General features: G+C 50.3%; 1 protein-coding gene and 1 long non-coding RNA gene across 3 annotated transcripts in view; both read right to left on the bottom strand.

Moving 5' to 3' along the window:
- Positions 1-23,465, bottom strand: part of LINGO1 (leucine rich repeat and Ig domain containing 1) — a 192,776-nt gene that overhangs the window by 165,545 nt on the left and 3,766 nt on the right. The window lies entirely within an intron of this gene.
- Positions 8,716-23,465, bottom strand: part of LOC107184404 — a 17,842-nt gene continuing 3,092 nt past the window's right edge. The window contains exons 2-3 of the long non-coding RNA XR_001515237.1: positions 18,205-18,217; positions 8,716-8,744 (exon numbers count right to left, since the gene is read on the bottom strand). This is a non-coding gene — a long non-coding RNA (uncharacterized LOC107184404). The remainder of the gene's footprint in view (positions 8,745-18,204; positions 18,218-23,465) is intronic.

Raw genomic sequence — 23,465 nt, 5'->3', positions numbered from 1 at the left:
CTTCATTTCTTCTTGGTTCTTGCAAGAGCTGTTGATTTTTTCCTCCATCCGGTTTATGCATTCTAGGACCCTTAATCTGAATTCTTTTTCTGTCATGCTGAATGCCTCTGTTTCACTTAGCTGTTTTTCTGGTGAGTCCTCCTTTTTTCATTTCGGTTCTTTTTCTGTCATGCTGAATGCCTCTGTTTCACTTAGCTGTTTTTCTGGTGAGTCCTCCTTTTCTTTCATTTCGGGGTTTCTTTGTCTATCCATGTTTGATCTCACCGACATATCTAGATATTGAATCATTCAGGGGCTGCTCCTTGGGTGGCAGTGGCTCCTCACTCTGTGGTTGCTCCTCGAGTGGTTGTGATAGCAGCTGCTCCTCAGTTGGCAGCAGCTCCTCTGGTGGGAGCTATTCACAGCTATGGTGGCTCCTCTGGCTGGTGGGGGGAGGCTTCACGTACCACTTCTATTCCTCAGATACAGGGTGTGCTGATCACGAGGCTGCTGTTCCTTGGATGGGGGTGGGCTACACACGCAGCTGCTACTCCTTGAACTGGTGCAGAATGCTCACATGGCACGCTGCTGTTGTTCCTCTGATGTGGTGGACTGCTTGTGGGGCTACTGCTCCTAGGACTTGGACAGGTTGATTGCAAGTCTGCTGCTCCTCAGATGGGGGTGGGCTGCTTGCGAGGCTGCTGCTCTTTGGACAGAAGTAAGTTGCATGCATGGCTACTCCTCCTCGGACGGGGACATGCCACTCACCCGGCTGCTGCTCGTTGGACAGGTGCAGGCTTTTGTGGCTCTACTCCTCGAACCAGTGCATGCTGCACACGGCTGCCACTCCTCGGACGTAGGCGGTCTGCTTGTGTGGCTGCTGCTCCTCAGACTGGGGTGGGATGCTGCTGCTCCTCGTATGGGGCCGGGCCACTCGCAGAACTGCTGCTCCTCAGATGGGGTTGGGCTGCTCACACAACTGCTGTTCCTCAGATTGGGCAGGCTGCTCATGCGGCTGCTGCTGCTTGGACAAGGGCAAGATGCTTGTGCAGCTGCTGCTCCTCGGACTAGTGCAGTGTGTGCACAGCTGCTGCTCCTCAGATGAGGGTGGGCTGCTTAGGGCTGCGGCTCCTCAGATGTAGGAAGACTGCTCATGCGGCTGCTGCTCCTCAAACAGGTTGCACGGCTCGCGTGGTTGCTGTTCCTTGGACGGGGAAGCAGGCCGCTCACACAGCTGTTGCTCCTTGGACAGGGGCAGGCCACATGAGGCTGCTGCTCTTAGGCTCGAGACAGGCTGCTCACGGGGCTGATGCTCCCTGGACAAAAGCGCAAATTGAAATGTCATTCCTTTGGCTGGCTTAAGATTCCCAGTTTTCTGGAATGTCTGTGCTTTGTTGTTGTTGTCATTGCTGGGACTGTGCTCAGAGGTTTTTAAAAGATAAGAATCAGTTGCCAACTTTTACAAATCACAGAAATCTGGATTTCTGCTTTCTTTTTGAAAAATAGGACCTGGCCACACAGGGCCTGAATTTCCACATGATGATAATCAGCTGGGGCTGACAGTGGCCCTCCAGATCCTCATTGTCCCCACCTAGTCTGCTTCACTCATTTCCATTCCCAGCCTGGCCCCTGGGCATTTGAGTTTGAGACCCAAGGACCTCCAGTGCTGAGGTTCCAAATCTCTCAATCTGTATCCAGCCCTTTGTGCCCTGCCTGGAGCTGGGGAGAATGAAGCATAGGAAGATATGGGGGTAATAGGACTCACAGTTAGACACATTTGGGGAATGCAATCCAGGGACATACAAACCACAGAATTTATTGTGGAAAAGATTTCATTTTGTTGCTGTTTTTAACAAGTACCCATTTTTACTTCATACCATCCTATTAAACCAAACATTTGCTCCAGTGCATGGGGTAGGACAGTGCTGGGACCTACCAACCAACTGTGAGGGACCAGGCCAGAAAAGCCCAGTCCAAACACAACACCACAAACAATCAAACACTGTCCTAGCATTCTTGCCAATAGTGCAGGAGCTGAGACAGACATTCTCTGTTATCATATTTGGGAATACAATAACCAGTTTAAAAGATTGAGTTGTAATTGTGCAAGTAGACATAATGAGCAAAAAGCTTTTCCACTACAATTGTGCTCTTTGCAGTTAAGATATCTAGACTCTAGAAATAACATTTATGTGGCCCAAGTCAGGTATAGGACAGTCCAGGTAAATAGTCTCCCACCACAACTAAGTGCTGGAAGGAGAGATTTTGACTGAAGGAGTTCTCGGAAGGAAGGGCACCAAGGGCTGGGGAAGCCTGGGAAATTTCCTGGCCCCAGAGGAATGGAATCAAGTCCCCTCACTAGCTACCTGTAGCCCCTATGCCGAAGAATTCCCCCCAGTGGAGTGGTGTCAAAGGAGATAAAGGAGCTCACTGAGTCCCTGCTGCATGTCCAGTCCCTAGAGCTTCCGTCCCTGGCACATGGCCTCTTTGAGCTTCAGGTTTCCCATCTACAAAGTGGTTGTGAGTGATGGAGTGAGACCTGGCTATGCACAGTTCAGGCAGCAGGCCTTTGCTTTCATTTCCCTTGTTCCCCTAAGAAAAGGCCCGCAGGTCACTTGAGACCCTGTCCTAGGCTGTGCTGTGCTACTAAATCCTGGCTGTGTGAACCCCAACCCTGACCATCCTTGGCCTCATGTCCCCCATCTATAAAATTGGGCTTTACACTCTCCTGGGTCTTTTGAACCCTAGAACTTGATGATCCAGCCTAAAAGTCGCCTGGGCAGGTTTGGCTATGGCCAGAACACACAGAGGCTTCTTAGTACTGGGGGTGGAAGAACTCAAGGAGAGGGCTGAGGTGGTGCTGGGTGGTTCTTGCTGGGTGAAGGCAGAGCAGGCAGAGGGGTAGGTAGAGGGCAGTGACATGAAGACAGTATATGAGGGCCAGTCTTTAAGGGGCCATGGTGCAAACCAACCAAGCACATCTTATGCCCAAGGCTCAAGTGCAAGGGCAAGATATATTCTCATAACTCCAGAGGAGCAGGCCTTGGGCAAGCCTTTTCCAGAAATCCTACCCTGAACACGTTCTTCTCTGGGTTAGGATCCTGCTCTCCACAGGCCCACATCAATTCCTGATCAGGCCCTCAGAATACAGATGGAGTGAGTGAGACCCTGAAAGAAGCAGATACCTGCTCAAGGTTCTCTGCACAGAGCCTCCCAGCCTCCCGTAGGTCTGGATTGGAGACTGGGAAAACAATACTAGAATGGGAGAGCACATGAGGGAAGCTACACAATGGACAAGGCTCCAACCACCAGGTCTTTGCCAAGCAGGTCCCTCCACCCAAAGTTGGGTCTCTTCTCTATCTCATGAACACCTTTTTACTTCTATCTCTCAGTCCATGGGCCCTCTCCTCCAAGAAGCCTTCCCTGACCTACCACTCAAGAGATGCACCTATTCCACTACTGGAACACTGGCCCTGCAAAGCAGCCTTGGACCCCTCTACCTCTGCCCCAGGGACCTTCACTGTAACTAATATCTAATCACAAAACTACCTCCTCACAGGGCTGGGAGCTCCCTGAGGGATGGACTGGATCTCACTGTTTTCTGTCATCCTAATATCAGCTTCAGCACTCTGCCTGGCACATATTAGGTACTCAACAGATGTCTAAGGAACAAATAGAGAGCCAAAGGTGAGGAGGCATGGAAGAACACCCAGAAAGGGAGGTGCCACCCACCCCCAACGGCCAGGCAAGCCTCATTCCACCCCACCCTGGCCTAGTTGGCAAAAGCTACAGAATTAAGCACAAGTTATAATTAAGATAGGATGTTGGAAGAGAAACATAATCTCTGTTTCTGTGGGATACACAAGCACAACAGTAATTAACATTTCATTAACATTCACCTAATTAAGCAGTTTGTGAAAGCGCATGCATTTGCATACATCCATGCCAGCCTGGTTCAGATGGCAAATTAACCCCTCAGGCCCAGCCTGGCCAGGAGGTGGGAGGGAAGGGCAGGTGACACAGATCAGCAGAGGCTGAAGGGGGGATGGTCCTCACCTTGCCCAATCCTTGTACCTCCCCCATCCCCACCTTCACACCCATTCTCCAACCTGAGAATGGACAATTCACTCTCTCCCTTTCCCCTCTGCTCACTCACTGGGTGAAGGTCAGGGTTGCTCAATTAAGACCTTTAACAAGAAAATAAAGATCAAGGGTCCCAGCCCCACCTAAGCCTGCTGGCTTTTCCTGCCCTTCACTGATCAACACTGAGTGCCTATCTGTGTAGCCCATGCATGGGCCATACTCCTGAGTGCTCACTCCCCTCTCCTGCTATGGCAGGAAACAGACCTTCCACCTAAGAAAACCTTTTCATCTTCAGGTACATTTTACCCACATCATCTCACTCATCTTCACAGTTCCCTAAGGCAAGATTAGCATCATTCCCATTCTATCCTGGAGGAGAGAGGCTCAGGAAGGTCTAAACCCTGCTCAAGATCACAGAGCTGGTAAGCAACAAACCCCTGTTCAGTGATCTCAAGCACTTCCCACTACCCCAAGCAGCAAGTTTTTGGAGACACAAACACTCCACTGCCACTAACAACAACACAAGTGGCCCCCACCATGGGAAAAGGCAGCTTGCTCCTTCTCACTTCCCCTGGACACTAATTAGCCACCTCCTCGGGGCATTCTCAAACAACAACCCAGTAGCCATGGAGGGAACTGAGCTGGAATTAGTCACCTGTGATGGCAGGAGACCTCCGTTCCCCAAAGGAGAGTAAAGAAAGGGGCCTTTTAGAATGGTGTCCTGATGAAGTATAGCATTTTCACCTAAAGCACTTTGAAGCCTTGAGCACTGTCCATATTTCAATTGCTCATTAATTGCCTTACCCCCTTACTTATCCCTGCTTCCACTGCAGGCATGCCCACCATTTGTGCACCTAGATGCCTCTCAACTCTCTGCCCATTCCAAGAGCAAATAAGGACTACTTTTCTCATTGAAGATAAAGATCCTTTAAAAATGCTCATTCCCACCCTAGCCAGTTTGGCTCAGTGGATAGAGCATTGGCCTGCAGACTCAAGGGTCCCAGGTTCAATTCCGGTCAAGGGCATGTACCTTGGTTGCAGGCACAGCCCCAGTAGGGAGTGTGCAGGAGGCAGCTGATCGATGTTTCTCTCTCATCGATGTTTCTAACTCTACCCTTCTCCCTTCCTCTCTGTAAAAAATCAATAAAATATAAAAAATAAAAAATAAAAATGCTCATTCCCAACAAATTATGAAAAGCATCCATTATAAAGGTGAAAAATTTGACTTTGTCTACAAAAAGTAAAAGGCAAAGAATAGGAACAGGCAACTGGTAGATGAAGAGTCCTGATTAGCCACAAACACATAAGACTTGCCTCAGTGCAGCAGAGTTCTTGGATATGCCAAGTAAAACAATGAGATACAATTCTGTGCCCATTAAGATAGTGGACACCTAAAAAGTCATCATGATAAGCATTGTTGGTGGAAGCAGAACTTGCCACAGCTTTTGGCGAAATAACTTGGCCTATAAAGCTGAAGATACATGTACCCTACCACCACCATTCCACTCCAAGAGACCCTCTCCCCAGCAATACACGCACACAAGGATGATGGACAATGCTGGCAGCAGCCTTGTTTGTAAGAGTGAAAGGGGAAGTGAAAGTGTCTACCAGCAGGAGAATGGATCAACACAGATGGACAGAGCAACCACAGCAGACTGAACATGTGCACTCACCTTCACTCCTTTCCATAAATCCACAAAGGTAAAGGAAGAAAAAAATGAGACAGCAACATAATTTTGGAAGTTGGAAAGCAAATGGGTGAGTGGTAATTGATTTGGCAGAGCTGAGAAAGCAGAGTCCCAAGTCCAGGTGCTGTTACCTGGCAAAACCCACGAAAGGCTCAGTACCTGGTGGCACCAGGTAGCCCTGGACATAGGAATAAAGGTCTGGTTGGAAGGCTGTGTAAGAAACAGATAGACCCCAAAGAACGTCCATCCCCAGCTATACCCAGAGAAGACTAAAGTTTTATGGGGTTTCCTCTGGGGAGGATCAAGCAGACTGGTAGACACCAGGCCTGATGGAGGGTAAGGACTATACTGAAGGCTGAAGGAGTAGGGGGAAGTTTATATGCTGAATGTGAGGTCTTGACGCAGCCTTCCTTTCCCACTCAGCTCCAGAAGGCTCTGCCAGTGAACTCCCCAGTGAACCAGCCCAAACAGACCAGCCACAGGGAAGTTGAGGAGTTGAAGAGAGAGGTGACAGGGAGCCTGAGTAATGGAGGAAGCCTTCCCTGCGAGCCTCTGGACACAAGCCTCTAAAGAAACTGAGCTGAACAGGCCAGAGGCTCAGCGAGAGAGTTCTTCCAGAAGACCACAGAAGAGAAGTTCTTCCCTTGACAGAGGACTTTATGTGTTTACCTCTGTCCAGAGGAGATTCACCCAACAAGGCCCCTGCCTAGATTGAATTAGGGATAAGTATTTTTAAAAGTTAAATAAATAAAGCTAAGCCCCACCCCTTATCCCTGTCACACTCACTCACCAAGAAAAAGAAAATTACTAAATCCAGGGAAAACAAAAGCTGTTAAGAAAGGAAAAGTAATCAGAGTACTCTACCAGGCTCAGCTGGGAGGTTCAGCCAAGGAAAAATGTGGTGAGTGGGGTGGACGAGGGAGATGGTGGTCAAATGGAGCTAAACCCTCAGCATCTATAGTAAAAGTTACTAGGTAATACCTAAAACTAGAAAATCAAGTAGCAGCTATATAAGCCAGTTATCTGGAAGTAGAAAAGTAAACACAGAAGCAACCCACAAAAAAAAAGAGTTAAATGAGTTTGTTCCAAAGGAGTGGCAAATGGCCCAGGGAAGGACAGGGGACTATAGGGTTTATGACAAAGCAACACCAGTGCCTGCCCACCCCACCCCATCCCCACCCCAATGTGGCCATCTCTAGCCCTAAATACCGCCCTCCTCTGCCTTAATCTATAAATGTTCATTGGCCCATGCACCCCTACCCCACCAGCACCCCAGCCTGGCCAGCTCCTGCCTCCACCCCTGCTGGGTTTCCACAACTGTGCCCTCTCCCCTCCCTCAAGGGACAGAAGCAGATCCCCTGGGCACAAAGAGGCACTCGGCTTCCTCTTCCTCTTCTGCTCCCTGGCTGGAGGTTTCCTGAGGGTGGGGGTCTGCCCAAGCCGCAGCCTACTGAGTTTTCTTTCTATCTTTAATTTCACAAATAGTTATTGAGTGCCTCCTCTGTCCTGGGCACTGGGGACAGGGCTGTGAACAAGGTAGCTGTACATTAAATACAAATTGCAGGAAGATGCCTGAGGGAAGGGAACCCGGTCTGTGGAAGCAGAGGTCTGATTTCTTCACAGGGACACTGAGGGGTGGGTGGGCTGGGATGCTGACAGTGACACAAGTGTCAGAATGTCTGGGTTTGGAGGAGGAAAGGGCTAGCTGGTGGGGAAGGGGAGATTAAGGGTCTTTCCCCCTAGCTCTGTCCTGCCTCCCCTTCTTTGCTCCCCACCTATCACACCTGGGGCCAGGCTTGTCAGAGGACAGCAGGAGAGAGAAATTCACAGTCCAACCTTTAATGGACACTGGTGCCCATCTTACCAGGGTGATTTACACCCTCAACTCATTCCTCACTCAGATCAGCTGAGGTTGTGTAGCCATGAGAGGAAGGATGGGGCAACAGGGTATAAGTGCAGGGTCTCTCTGAGAGGAATTTCTCTCTGCTTGCTGAAGCCTGCCACGGTCCTTCCTCCATAAACTCAGCTTTCATTCAGGTCTCCCCTTTACAAGAGCCTTCCATTGCTCCCCTACTCTCAGTGACAATTTATGGGCCTTAGAATGCAGTCCTGGCTGAACCAGGAGCTGATAACCACTTAGCACCATCCTGGCTGGAACAGAAGAGGCTGCCCATGGCAGGGAGGAACCCAGAGAGAAAAGCCCCCATCAGCTGCCACAAAGTCAGAAAAAAACCTCCAGAAGGACCATGCTGAAGCTGAGATTTGGGGTGAGTGGAAATCTGCCAAGAGTTCATGGACAGGAGAAAATTCCACTTGGCCCATTCCCACTTCCAGGCCTTTTCTCTTGTCGGGCCGCCTGCCTAGAGGATCCCTGCTTCTCCTACCCAATAACCCCCTTGAAGTCCTCCTGTGGCTGCTCTTTCAAGGATCCTTCCGTGACCTCTCTCAATCTCACCCATGACTTGGGCCTCTCTCTTTCCTCCCCTAGCACACAGTGGGTGCTCTAGTAGATCTGTTTGTAGGCCACTAGTGTGGCCAGGGTCAGCAAGGGGGAAAAGGGGGCAAATCCCTATGAGAAGAATCTCTCCCACACCCTGCTATAACCCAGACTGGAGCAAGCCTATTAACTTCTCTTGACCTCCATAAATGGAGGCCAAATGCACTCCTTAGAAGAAAGGGATGTTGCCCTGACCGGTTTGGCTCAGTGGATAGAGCGTCGGCCTGTGGACTGAAAGGTCCCAGGTTTGATTTCGGTCAAGGGCATGTACCTTGGTTGTGGGCACATCCCCAGTGGGAGGTATGCAGGAGGCAGCTGATCGATGTTTCTCTCTCATCGATGTTTCTAACTCTCTATCCCTCTCCCTTCCTCTCTGTAAAAAATCAATAAAACATATTTTAAAAAAAGAAAAGAAAAGAAAAAGAAAGGGATGCAGGCAAAACAGTGGGGCTGGTGGAGGATCTCTAACCAAGCTTCCCTGAGCAGCCCATCTGCCCCTAGGTCCTCCCCACCTGACACCTCAGCTTCCACTTTCAATGCCCAAAATCTACAGATAAGGAGGGAAAATCTGTAGTTTAAAGTAAAGTGAGATTTGCTTCTCATTAAAATGAAGTTTATCACCTCTATCATAAATTGTCCTCCTCCGCTGCAGAGGAGACTGGGAAGAACACCTTCGCCTGGCTCCTTCTGGTGCTAATTAGCAGGATCTAGACCTGGCTCTGGAGGTTGGAGACCAGGCAGTGGGCTACAGTCCCTCCCTCCTACCATCCCCTAGCCTTTCACCTCCAAACATTTGCTCTCAGAGCCTAGGTCTCTGCAGCTGTGCTCTCCCTCAAGGCCTCAGCCTCCACTCTGAGCCACAGAGCTGCCAGTGTGACTGCTGAGGACCCTGGAGCCCTGGATACCCTGTCCCTGGGAGGGGCAGGCTGGTGGAGGAAGGGGGTTGCCTGGAGTTCTGAGCACTTTCAATTCTCATATTATAACAATGGTGACCAACATTTAATGAGCACCTACTAAGCACAGGGCTTGATTGAACTGACTTAATCTTGGCACAGAGCCCCACAAGGTCATCCCTCATGTCCTTTACAGATGAGGAAGCTAATCACAGTAATGTTAAGTGGCAGCTAGTAGGTGAGATCTGAACAGAGACAGGCCAAACTAAGCCCCATCCCTGCTCACTTAAGAAGCCCATGCAGCCCAGCCAGACTCCAGCCCCAGATCAGCGCAGGAAGAAACATGTGACTGTTCAGCCTTCAGGACCTTTTAGCACAGTGGCCCTATGACATGAGAGCTATTACTGTACAATGGTACACAGAGATAAAGGCTCTTCCCTGGGGTCACACAGACCGGGAGCGGTAGGATTTTAAGAATATTGGCTCTTGGCCTCCCCTTCACAGCCCTGGAAACTCACTTGGGCACAGCCAGCCTCAAAGAGGCCCCATCTGTAGCAAAACTCTCCTCCAATGCCCTCACCCTAGGAACCTGCCCAGGAGCAGCGACCCTTCCCTGAATTCAGAGGCCCCCATCTGTCCTGCCAACTCAGGGATCTCTGCCTAACTCACTCCCTTCTAAATCTTGAGAGCATCCCTCAGGCTTCTGCCAGCCCTCACAAACCCTCTTCAATCCCGTACTTTTACTCTACAAAGGGATCATGAGTTCTGGGAGGACTCCCCACCCTCCTGAGCCCTCACCACCAGAACAGTGGGAGCCTCACCTTACCTGCCACCCTCCTAAGCTGCTCCCAAGGTGGGAAGGGAGGCTCACGCTCTGATCCCTGCCTGACCAGACCCTCTGGCGGTTGCAGGCCAGCCTGTTCTCTCTGGGGGGAATGGGTAAGTAGAGTTGGAGGCCACAGAGGGTCCATCTAGGACAGTGGTTCTCAACCTTCCTAATGCCGTGACCCTTTAATACAGTTCCTCATGTTGTGGTGACCCCCAATTTCATTGTTACAAATTGAACATAATTAAAGCATAGTGATTAATCACAAAAACAATATGTAAGTATATGTGTGTTTTCCGATGGTCTTAGGTGACCCTTGTGAAAGGGTCGATCAACCCCCAAAGGGGTCGCAACCCACAGGTTGAGAACCGCTGGTCTAGGGGGTGGTGAGAGTGTACAGGGAGGGGGTTTCACTTTCCCATAAAGTTTTCTTGATTCCTCAAGTGAGCAGGGGAAGTGTGGGCCTTCACACACATGCAATGCTGATCTGATACTGACCGTGCCTAACAAGCCTTTATCTCATGCCCATGCCTACTCTGTTCCTAGCCAAGCCCTCTAGCCCCTTGCCCAGATCATTCAAGGCCCATTGCCCCTCAAGTTCCTTTTATTTAGATTCTACCTCAGAATCAAGAAACAACCCCATCCAATTCCACCTACACACCACTGGATGCCAGAAGTTGTGGGGCATCCCTCAGGAGCCCTGCTCCAATTCCCAACATTCAATACACATACATCCACACAGATGCTCACACATGCAATCCAGGCATTCGGCATGTGTGAGCATGGCTTGAGTGCCCACCACACACACAGTTCTCCTGCCACCTGATTCAGACCAGTGACATCAGCAATGACAGCAGCAGGCCAATATGTCACTGCCTGCCACTCACAGCAGAACAAAAGAAGCCTCCTGACCCCAGGTTGAGCCCTGACCCTGGCCACAGAGATCATCAATGGATGTTCCTAGATTTCTAGTCTCCCCCTTTACCTGGGTCCAACTGTCTACAGAGGAAAGTGGTCAAAAGGAGCTGGAGTTGCCACCCAGCATCAGGCCCTAAGGTTCTTCCACAGCAGCTCCCTGTCCACAACCACTGTTCCCTATTTCCACCTCAGAGAGGTCAAGGGCTCCAGCTGGAGTCACACAGCAAGTCAGGGCCAAGCTGGCACTAGAACTTAGGTCTCTCATCTCCTAGACCAGGGGCAGTGAATGTTGTAAGAGGAGCAGAGCCACCATGCTCATGTCATGGTCCGTCTTAGCTCCTAGAACTCAGGATGGCAGTACCTCATGAAGGACAGGTCCCAAACCCACCCCTCTCCATCAGGTATTCCCTCTCCAGTCTCCTTGGTCATTGCCATCAAGCCCCTACTGCATACTTCTGATGACAGCAAACTCACCATAAAGCAGCCTCTCCATCTGTAGCTCTAATTGGGATCCCCCTTCCTAGACTTGGTTCTATCCCAGGGCAGTTAGTTCCCATTGTAGACTAGAGTTTGGGGGAAGGGAGGATCTGACCCCTCTGAGGTTTCTGGACAACAAGGATAGCCCCTGAGCCTGCCATTTTTCAGGTTGTAGGTCCCAGCTCCTCCTTGCCTTCCACTTCCCATTAGTGTCCCTGTGGACCTAGGTGGGGGCCAAGCTGGAGAACCAATTGGCTGGGTGGCTCAAGGCTAGTTCCTTATGCCTCTGAAATGAGACAACTTAGGTGAAGCCCTGGCCCCAGAGGCTCTGACACTGTGGGCCCACCATACTCAGCACTGAACGAGGCCCTGCACACCAGGCATAACTAAGCCTCCCCAGTCATCTCCTCCTTCACACCAGATTTACTGTTCCTTGAGATATAGCCTCCGACAGCCTGAGCCAAGACTCTGCAGCACTCTGCCTATGTCTGTGCCTCTCTAGGCCTACTGTGCAGGTAGGCCTTCAACTCTGAAAGTATCTCTCTGCCGGCTTGTTCTGACTCTGATGTTGTCCCTGAGCCAGAGGCCAGAGGGTCTCCTCCAAAACCTGGCCAGCAACATGCCCAGTTCTAAGCCCTCATCACCCCATCAGCATCCCAGACATATCCTCATTAGCATAGCCGGCTGTCCCAAGTCCCAGGCTATCTATCCCTCCCAAGGTCTTCACTACAACCACCATGGGCCCATATTAGTGTGCACATCTGTCAGCCTGTGGCTGCCATCACCACTGCCATTCCAGGGAGACAGACTCATTTATGACATTATTAAAAAGTCCAGTTCCTCCCTCCCACTCCCCACACCTCCCTTTATAAAAACAGAGATTTGAGTTATAAATATCACCACGTCTTCCCTGTAGATTTCAAGAGGCCTGAATAAATTGCTGCTGTCAAGGCCACCAAAACCACAGACCCACAGCCACAGCATGTTAATGGTGCCTTAAGGCTTCACTCTGATTGCCCTGGCTATCCTCCTTGGCATGCCTATAGCCACTGGAGAGTCCCCAGCCAACCCCTCACCCACATACCCGCTACTGCCCTGTGACCCCTAAAACAGAATCTACCCGTAGTAGAGGCAGCTGGGGAATCATTCACCTACCTAGGGCTTTGATAGGAAGGAGAAAAGAGAGCTAACCCTGGCTGAACCCCTAACTTAGGCTCTACATATCAGCTACCAAATCCTACAAAAATCTAGCCTTTAAGATGGTACAGCTGGTCTGTGGGGGAGCTAGGATTCAAATCAAGAACCGTGGACTGCAAAGCTCTTACCACCACATTCGGGCCCCCCAAGGCCTGAGGGTTAAGAGCTGATATATCCTAAGCATTTTACATGTAATAATTTAAACTTTGTGATGACTCCATGAAGACAGCACTACTAATACACCCACTTTATAGACAAGACCCTGAGGCATAGCCAGGGCCACACAGCTTGAAAGTGGAGGAGCCAGGATCAAAGCCAAGCAGGCTGGCCACAGAGCCCAGCTCTTAAGGACTCTGCTCAGAGCAGCCTTCTAGCCTAGCCAGATGAGACATTCCCACTGCCTTGAAAGACTCAGCCCCATGCAAAGACGGCCCTCATCATTGCGCTAACTAGAGGACAAAAGCCCAGGCACTGGGCCTGATTCATTGTAGGTGTTCACCTCAGCCTTCCCTGACTGGCAGTCTTAATCTCAGGAGGATCACAAGGAGCAAACGTTCTAGACTGAGTCAACTATCTAATACCAGACAAGTGGACATGGGGCATTGCTACTTCTGGTATTGCTATCATCATAGTGGAGGTTGATCCCATCATTGTGGGCAATCTGACCTCACACCTCACAGGAGGGCACACACTCCCTTTCTCCATGGCCCAGGGACATTAAGGGCGTTTCACTCACTCTCTTCCTAGGACTGTTCCAATTGTATTAGTTTCCTGTGGCCACTGTAACAAATTATCACAAACTTGGTGACTTAAAAGAACAGAAATTTATTCTCTCACTATTCTGGGGCCAGAGCTCTGAAACTGGTTTCACTGGGCCAAAACCAAGGCATGAGTAGCGCTAATTCCCTCTGGAGGCTCCAGGGGACGCCTTCCTTGCCTCTTCCAGCCTCTGCCTCTCTGGTCACATCACCTTCTCCTTTCTGTAACTAAATCTCCCTCTGCCTCCTCCTTATAAGGACACTAGCAATGGCATTTGGGACCCACTCAGACCTCCAGAATAATCACCCCATCTCAAGATCCTTGACTTCATTGTATCCGCAAAGACATTTTCCAGGGAAGGTAACTTTCACTAGTTTCAGGGATTAGGACATGGACATCTTTGGGAGCCATTACTTAGCCTATCACAGTCACCAATTACCTCCTCCTGGACAACACAGCCACATCAAACTACTTGTTCACAGCTGAGTGCCTCATTTTACCTCAAGTCTGACCCTGCTGGCTTCTCCATTTTAGGTGCTAGAACCCCCATCAGCCCAGCTGTCAAAAACTGTGGGGTCAACTCTAACCTCTCTTTCTCACTCTCACAGTGGACCCACCATCAGCATGCCTTATTAGTTTAACCTTCAAAATCTCTCTGAAATCTGATCGTTTCTTGCCACCAGGTATGAAGTTGTCTCCTCATCCAGCCAGTGAACTCCTATTTACCATGAAAAGCCCTCCTCAGCATGGCCTTCCCCAGCTCCTTGGGCTGAGTTGGTCCCTCCCTTCTTTGAACTCCAGTGGCACTCTGGGCTTCCCTGCCATAGTGCTTAACACCTGGATGGTCCTTGTCAGTGGCTGTTACCCTGATCAAGCTACTACCTTCTCTCCTAGATTACTGCAACAGCCTCCTCCCTGGATTTCCAGCTTCTGCCCCTATGCCCCAGTCTCCTCAACACCACAGCCAAAGGGACCCTTAAAACCCAAGTCACAGAGGTCACTCTGTCAAAACCCTGCGGTGCCTCCTGCCTCACTCAGAGCAAAAGCTGAAGTCCTTACAATGGTCTGCAAGTTCTGGCCCCATTTACTCTCTGACATCAATTTCTACCCCCTCCCTCCCTCCATCTCCTCCTGTCCTCTGGCCTCCCTGTTTCTCACACAGGCAAGGCATGCTCCCACCTGAGTTGTCACCAGAACCCAACCATGCTGGCACCCCAACCTCTACATGTTCCCTCTGCCAGGATATCCATGTGGCTTCCTCACCTCCTCCAGGACTTTACCTAAAAGTTACCTTCTCAGTAAGACACCCCTACCCCTCACAGTTCCTTTCCCACTTCCCTAATTTGTTTTTCCTCCTTGACATTATCAGTAACACAATACATATTTTGCTTATGCATCTTGTTTAAGTCTGTCTCCTCTACTACAATGTAAGCTCCATAATAAAAGCCTCCCAGGCCCAAATGTGTGCCTGTATGTGGGTGCTCAATAAATATTCATCCATTCATTTATTGTACAGATAATTATGGAACCAGGCACTGAGGAGGTCCCCTGACAAAGACCATCCGGGGTGTTAAGCACTGTGGCAGGGAAGCCCAGAGTGCCATTGGAATTCAAAGAAGGGAGGGACCAATTCAGCCCAAGGAGCTGGAGAAGGCCATGCTGAGAAGGGGGCTTTGCAGGATAGATAGGAGTTCACTGGCTGGATGAGGAGACAACTTCATGCCTGGCAGAAGAAACAATAGGTTCAAAAACAGGAAACAAAATAGTTAGACCTGTTCTTGGAACAATGGAGGGGGCAGGAAGTGAGACTAAATGGGGTGAGCAAGGGCTAATTTGAAGGGCCTTAGAGAGCAGGCCAAGGGGGGTGAACTTTTCCCCATGGGTAATGGTGGGCCACTGAAGGAGAGCATGTGGCAGGTGTATGTGTCTGGAGACTCCTCCACTCCAGACACCAATAGGCAGACTAGACCTGGGGAGAGGTTAGGGTATTCGGCCCACCTACCACATGAGAGGGGAAGGACTTAGAAATTCCCCCAAACTGTGGCCTCAGTCAGGAAGCAGTTTAAGCCAGAGGGTCATTTTAGAGCCTCCAGTATACCCAGGACTTTGATGAGAGGAGACCTGGGGGAAATTAAAGCCAACAGTTTGCAACAAATGCTAGAATGTGTGGCTATGTGCAGGTATGGCACTATGGACCAAACTATGTCCCCCAAAGTCCATATGTTGAAACCCATTCCTCCAACATGATTGTTTTGAAGGAAATAATTAAGATTAGATGAAGTCATAATGGCAAAGTACTAATCTGATATGATTAGTGTCCTTATAAAAAGAGACACCATAAATATCTCTGTCATATGAGCACACAGCAAGAAGGTAGCCATCTGCAAGCCAGGAAGAGAGTTGTCACCAGAACCCAACCATGCTGGCACCCCAACCTCAAACTTCCAGTTTCCAGAACTGCTGTTGATTAAGCCACCCAGTCTATGAGTTTTTGCTATGGCAGCCAAGTGAACTAAGAAAATGACAAAGTCAAGGAGAGCTTCCTGGAGGAGACAAGGTGTTGGGCAGTCCTAGGGCTGAAGACAGGCCAGATCTTGGCTTGCTGGACCTGTCACCACACAGTGGGCCCCAGCCAAGATCCATCTTTAATGCAGTCTACAAAGCCTCAGTAGTATCTTCCTGGTTGGACTCTCCTGAGAGGAGCAAGAGGCAGTTGCAGGGTTGATGGGACTTGAGATCTTTCACAAAGTACAGCAGACCCCTCGGACAGGGGAAAAGGCTAGAATTTTATGGCTCCTTAGCACCAGATCCCAGCTTCCCTCTTCTGTCTCCACTGAAGGTAATGATAGCCTGGCCCGAGCCAGCCAGAGTCAATGTGCAAAGGCCTCCCCTCAAACCAGGCTACCACCCCAAAGGGGCTGCCTGCAAGTGGAAACCTGGTCTCTGAATGACAGAAATGATCAGAATATGCAGAGAGAGAAAAGGTCTATAAATAAATATACATTTTAATAACATGTTTAATTAAAATGAAGTTAAAATTAATTTGCTGTAAGAAACTTAGATGTACCCTAAAGGATTTAGAAGCAGGGCTATTGTCCCTGAGTCCAAAGGCTCCACAGAAAAGCCTGTGGTGAGATGAGGGAAGTATCCCATTCCCTGCATACAGTGTCCTTAGAAGGAGGTGGTCCACACTTGCATAGCACTCTGTGTCGCACAAGGTGCATGGGATGGTATGCGTGTTTGGCAGGGGTAAACTAAAGACTAGAAGGGGCAGTGACTAGCCCAAAGTCACACAGCATGTGTGTGGCAGCCTCCACAGGAGACCACAGGTCCTTTCTGTAAGCCCTGGGCATTTAATTCATGCTCAGCACACCAAAAGCTCCTTACCCTCTGTACCCCTGAGCTGCTGTTCCCCAGGGACCTCCCCCTTCTCTGGCTCCTCTGAGACCAAGCACAGGGAAGGCAACGGGAAGCAGTCTTGGGGTTGAGGACAGGAGGCAGAAAGGGAAAGGACCTGAAATCAACAAGCTTTCCAGAATTTCAAGCAGTTTTTGGAGGAGCATGTTCGGCTGTAGCAATTTGCTCCAGGGGAAAATCATGTTCCCATGCTCCAATATACAGAGCAGAAGGAATATTTGGTGGGTTGAATACTTGTTAATTTATTTCTCTGTTTGTTAATGGGCCTGGGGGTCGGGGGGTGGGGTCCACACACACACACCAGATATCAGCAGGAGATGGCACCAGAGCTCTCCAAGTTTTCCTATCAAGTGTCACTCAAATTCTTGCTCCCTCCTCTAGATGCCACAGGTCAGAGGAAGGCTGTGTGGGGTTCAGGGAACTTAGCAATGAGGTAACCCAACATGTTAAGGCAAAGCCTTTGACCTTGGAGCCAGCATGACCAGACATGAGAAGACATCTTGAGAGCATCTAGGTCCCAACTAGATGGCTCCTAGGCACCTCACACTGAGCAAGTCTACACAAGGACTGCCACACTTCTGCTTGGCCCAGAATCCCATTTCAGACAACAGTGCCATCATGTATCTTGTTGCTCAGGCCAAAATACCCTACCGACTTGACTCTCAGCCTTCCCACCCCAAAGCCAATCTCCAACATCTCTCACCATCCCACAGCCTCCCCAGTCATGACCTCTCTTCTCTCCTCCAGACCCTGCACCCCCTCTCACCAGGCTCCCTGCTCTCCCCACTCTATCCAACTCTCTCCCCTTGGTTGCCTCTCCAAGAAAGACAAAGCCTAGGAACGTTGCATATTTGGGTGTCTCTCTACTGAGCCGCCCAGGGAGGTCTGTGAGGTCATCACCTCCTGAAAAGGCAAGAAGTTTGGAGCCAGGTGTGGAATATGACCCACCTTGAGAGTGAATCATTAGCCTCTCTGAGCTTAATTTTCAACTCCTTAGGATGGGACTAAGTACCAAGCCCACTGGAGTGCTGTGCAAGCCTAGTTCACAGTGAGTCTAAGTCAGGGCCTGGCACAGTGGGTATTGGATAAGCATGAGTCTCCTGGCCTTTGCAATCCACCACAGACCCACCCCCAACTTGGCCCTTAAGAAGCTAGACCACCTGGTTCCTTAATCCAAGCTTAGCAACTATTCTCAGGCTGACTCCCAACTCTAGCCAGAGCCTCCCCACAGGCCCTTCCTGCCAGTTTGCACAGCTGCCACCAGCCTCCTCCCAGGCCTTCATACCTCCCACCTAAGGCCCCAGGGCCTGGGGAGTCCTATCTGTGCATGGATCCTACACTAAACCTCCATCCCTCCTCACAGGCCCCATATCAGGCTCTGTGCTGGGATCCAGGCTGCATGTTCACTGTCTCCCTGTCCTACGTCAGGACACAGCTATTCACTCCCAACTCTTAGTCCCCCAACTCCACCAGGGCTCCAGGGCTGGGACCTCTCTGGGCTCTGACTGCACCTACTCTCCCACAGCCAACACCCCCACTGCCTGTTCTCAGGAGCTCATACCCTACCCTGTGCTTGATCCTTCTGCCTGGTCTTTGGTCACAAAATTCCCAACCAGGCTAGCCCCCTCCACACTCCAAACTGTCCCATCCCCTCCCCCTGACCCTCCTAAACACTAAGGTCCAACCTTCTCCAGAAAGCACTCCCTAATTTCTACGGCCCTTATATCCTTCCATTTTCTGGGGCTCACAGCATTTCTCCTTGCCCCTCTAATTTCAGGCTACTACTCAGGGACAGGGACCACATCGCCTACTCATTTTATGGCCACCATGTGAGGTATTCAGGAAGAATAGGCTCATTAAATGATTCAGGGGAAAGAACCCAGAGGCTTCCCACCGACCAAGTGCACACCTCGGTGAGACAGGTATCATTATGCCCATTGTGCAGATGGGGACAAAGAGACTAAGAGAAGTGAAGCACTTGCTCAGTGGCAGTGCTGGGATATGAACCAGCCCCACCAAATCCACAGTCTTCATATATGACCCACCAGCCCTACAGTCCACACACACTATTCCATGTGAGCACCTCAGCTCCACAGGAGTAAACTGAGGTCCACTTGCTCAAGGCCACACAGACAATAAGTGGCAAGACTTGAACTTAAATACCAAGCCTCTCAGCTCCCAGCCTTGTCAGACACATGTACAGGACACCTACCTCACAGGATCTGCAGGACCCACCTTTCCTTCCCTGGTGGCCCACCCTCCACCTGGACAGCAGAGCCACCACCTGGACTGTGGCAAAGTCTCCTCAAATGACCTTGGCAATGCCTCAAGGTGGACCCTGTGGGACCTAGGGTAAAGATATAGACGGCACACTGAGGAGAGGACCTTGTCAATGTCCCCTTCAGTTCCTCTCTGCTAGGCTAACTGGAAGGCCTCGGGGGACAGGGGAAGAGACACACCTTTTAGCAAGAACCCTCTCTGTGTTGAGGGGTTACCTCACTTCATTGCCCCCTCATCTGTAAGTGGGATTCAGGTAATAATTACTTGAATACACATTCTAGGCACTCAGCTACACTAGGCTGGATCTGAGGATGCACCTCTCTCAGGATACCCAATCCAAGCAGGAAAGATCTGGTCTTCCAGAAAAACAGCTAGGCAGCATTGACTGGAGATACCAGGCTAACATGCAGGTGGACACCCTACCAAACAGCAACAATACCATACCCAGGATGTCACCTGGCCAGCTGGGTCAGAGCAGCAGCCATGGCATGGGTTCCAGAGAGCCTGGGGTTTCAGAAGGCAAGAGGATGCTACCCACTTCCAGACTGGCTGCTCCTGAGCCCAAGGTCCAGTCTGACAAGCCAGCAGAGGACATTTGGCTCAGGTGGACTAGAAAGTCCCGAATGAGAAAGTGGCCCCAGCCTCATTTCGTGGAACAGCCATCGGTCACTCTATCCAGCACAACAGGAGGCAGCCTCACTGAGGGCGAGTCAGCAGGCCAACGATAACAACGGCTTACAGCCCACAGCCTCAATGGCCAGCACTAATCGGTCTGAAGGACAATGAGCTCCATCTAATCAGACTAGAACACGTACATCCCCCAGCCTCCTCCCTTTGTGGTTTTTGTGCATAAAATTCAACCCCAAGGACAGTGGACTGAGTCCTAACCTTCCTCGGTTGTGGCTCCATCCCCCCTTCCCTCTAATAAACTCCCGTCTTGCTCGCCACATCCGCCTATTTCCTTGAACAACTCCAACCTTACACAGTCCACATCCACCATTACAAACTGTTTTCAGCATATTCAGCCTCCTCCTAACTCTGTCCTGGCCTGAATAGAGGAGCAGAGGGTAGGCCATGGAAGACAATGGGTCCCTGATGAAGGGCACCCATATATGCAATTCAGTCTGGGGCCAAAAGAAACTAAGGGCTATGCACAAAGGGGAGTAGGTGTAAGAACCTTCATCTCTCTTTGCCCTCTGCATGCTAAACCCCACCCCCACCATCCCCACCACCTCTGCCACCCTCATCACCCCCACCACCCCCACAATCCCCACCATCTCTACCACCCCCACCACCCAAATGCTGTGCAGGAGCTGCAGTTTTTCCCCATCCCCACCACACAGACATAGTTCTCAAGGTCTAGAGCATCTTCAGCAACACCTCTCCACTCCCTTTTATCTGCAACTCAGGCTGCAATTGGTCTCTCCAACCCAGCTCCAGCCCTTTTATGATTCAGAAGAGCCTCTTGAGGGAAAAGGCCTCTAAGGCATCTCACAAATAAGAATCCTTTAATTGGGAAGTTTTCATCTTCTCAAAGAGAAATTTTAATTTTGCTTCCCATCTCCTCTCCCCCAAAACCTGCCATCTAAACACAAAAGTTAACAAAGCCTGACACCTGGGCACCCCTTTCCCAGAGGGCAGAGGCAGGAGTGGCCCCACTCAATCCCACCTGCACTGACCTCCAGATTTCTACCCATGACTGTGAGAAGACCTCCAACCTCTCCCTTTGGGCCTGCCTGCTCCATATCTCCCTCACTATCCCACACCCAAAGTGCCCTTGGAGCAAAGTGTAGCAAATCATTAAAGGGTTAACAGGATGACAGGGCAGGGACCACACAGTCTACCTAACACTCAATGTACAGCTCCCCATTCTGCCCTCTATCATATTGTGCTATAGCTGATGACTTAGAATTATATTTATTGAACATTTACTATGTGCCAGATACTGCTCTAAGCCTTTTACATAAACTAGCCTACTTAATCCACACAAGGTAGATTTTCATTCCCAATCCTATATAATAAAAGGCTAATATGCAAATAGACCAAACAGCGGAATAACCAAACAACCAAACAACCTGTTGCTAATATGTGTGCTGACCACAGAACATGGTGGGCGTCGGCTGCAGCAGGATGGTTGAGCAGGTGAGTGGGGGCACCAGACCAAGGCGGGGCACAGGTCGCTGTCATTGGGGCAAGCCTCTGGTGGTTACTGAAAATTCTTTGCTCCTGCGTGTGGCAGTCCTGCCCAGCACTCGCACCTGTTGCTGTCACCTGGCTCCTGGCACTGTCCCTGATTGCTTGGTGCTGTCAGCAGGGACAAGCGCCATCAGCAGGGGCGAGCGGCAGCTGCCCGCCCCAATTGCTCCTGAGAGCTTCTCCCCCTCCCCCTGCTCCTGAGGGACTATCAGGCAGCAGCTCACTCCTGCTGCCGCTGCTGGTGCAGGCCCTAATCGCTTGGCACTGTCAGTGGGTGTGAGTGGGGCTGGCGCCATCAATGTGTGGGAGCAACAGTGGCAGGGGGAGCAGGGCTGCCGGCAGACAGGGGACTAGGAGCCATGGCGGGAGGGGCTGGATGGGGCGAGGATGGGCTGAGACCCACCCCTGTGCCCACGAGGCCCACAGTTCAAGGTGCACAAATTCATACACTGGGCCCCTAGTTTATTCATAAAGAGACTGAGGCCTCAGGAGCTTAAATAAGTGGCCTAAATTCGCATCACTAGCTAGAGGAAGAGCTAGAACTGGATCCAGGTAGTCTGGCTCCAGAGTGGGCATAACCTTAAGTGACGCCTACATCAGGGCCCTGGCCAGTACATGCCTTGAGGGCCAGGGCCCTGAGTATCAATCTCCTTGGGGACAGCACAGGGCCCAGCAAACAGTCATACTGAATAAATGTCCGTAGGGCAAATACATAAAAATGAATAAAAACAAAGATCCTCCTATTCATTCTCTTACAGGCAGGCAGGATGGTCCCAAATTCACAATTAGTTAGAATGAGGCCCAGAAGTGAAAGCAGTTGCCCCAGGTCACTCAGCTGGGGGTACAGAGCCCCAGAAATTCCTCCTTCCAGCCTGATCATATGTATCTGTCTACCACGAGAGTGTACAGAGATGAGGTTGTCCCTAGGCATTAAAATCCTGGCTGAAACAGACCTCTGAGAGCCCTAGTCATGACCCTGATGGTTGAGTGGATGATGGTCATCTACAAGCCAAGGAGAGAGTAATCTCCTCTAGGTCCCTGACAGATTAGGCAGCCTTGCCTCCCCCTTGCACACCTTGAGGCATGAGATACTCCCTGTCACCTGTGCACAGCTGCAGAAATCCAAGGTCTAGCCATGAGGAGTTGAACTGTGTGCCCCTCCACTCAAATTTTGTATGTTGAAATTCTAACCCCCATTGTCTCAGAGTGTGAGCTTACGTGGAAACTGGGCCATTGAAGACATAATTAGCTAATTAGGATGAGGTTAGACTGGTGTCTGAAGGTGGGCCTTTAATCCAATATGGCCTGTGTCCTTACAGAAGGACACAGACATGCACACAGGGAGAACAGCTTGGGGGACACAGAGGATGATGGTCATCTACAAGCCAAGGAGAGAGTCCTGGCACAGATCTTCCCTCACTGCCTTCAGAAGGAAACAGCCCTGGGACACCTTCACCTCAGATTTCAAGCCTCTAGAACAGTGGTTCTCAACCTTCTTAATGCCACGACCCTTTAATACAGTTCCTCATGTTGTGGTGACCCCCAACCATAAAATTATTTTTGTTGCTACATCGTAACTAATTTTGCTACTGTTATAAATCGTAATGTAAATATCTGATATGCAGGACGTATTTTCATTGTTACAAATTGAACATAATTAAAGGATAATGATTAATCACAAAAACAATATGTTATTATATATGTGTTTTCCGATGATCTTAGGCGACCCCTGTGAAAGGGTTGTTCGACCCCCAAAGGGGCCGCGACCCACAGGTTGAGAACTGCTGCTCTAGAACTTTGAGACAATAGGTTTCTGTTTAAGCCACCCAGTTTGTGATACTTTGTTACAGCAGGTCTAACAAACTAATATACCTGCAGACCCGGGTTTCAGTGCTGACTCAGGCCTTCAACAGTCCCATGACACTGGACAAGGCCCCACTCCTCTCTAAACCTTAGGCTTGTTCCCATCATCTCTAGCACACTGCTTGGCACTCAATAAATGCTTTTGGGAAGAATGAACAGGACAACAGCATCCACCTTCCACATAGTTATGATAAGGATTAGGTGAGATGAAGGATGGGATATGCTCTAACAAGGCCAAAGCCCTTGACACACATGGTGATGCTGGATCGACAGACACACAGAGGGTTGGCTGATGTGGCCACAACATCCTCAGCATAGAGAGTTGCTCCAGGCAGGCAGAGGTTGAAGGAGCAAGTTCTCCATCCATCAAGCCACAGACATTGCCTCAGTTC

The sequence above is a fragment of the Myotis davidii genome, unplaced genomic scaffold (assembly GCF_000327345.1).
Source record: "Myotis davidii unplaced genomic scaffold, ASM32734v1 scaffold2126, whole genome shotgun sequence".
Classification (NCBI taxonomy): Eukaryota; Metazoa; Chordata; class Mammalia; order Chiroptera; family Vespertilionidae; genus Myotis; species Myotis davidii.
This window is presented reverse-complemented; position numbering and strand designations above follow the sequence as displayed.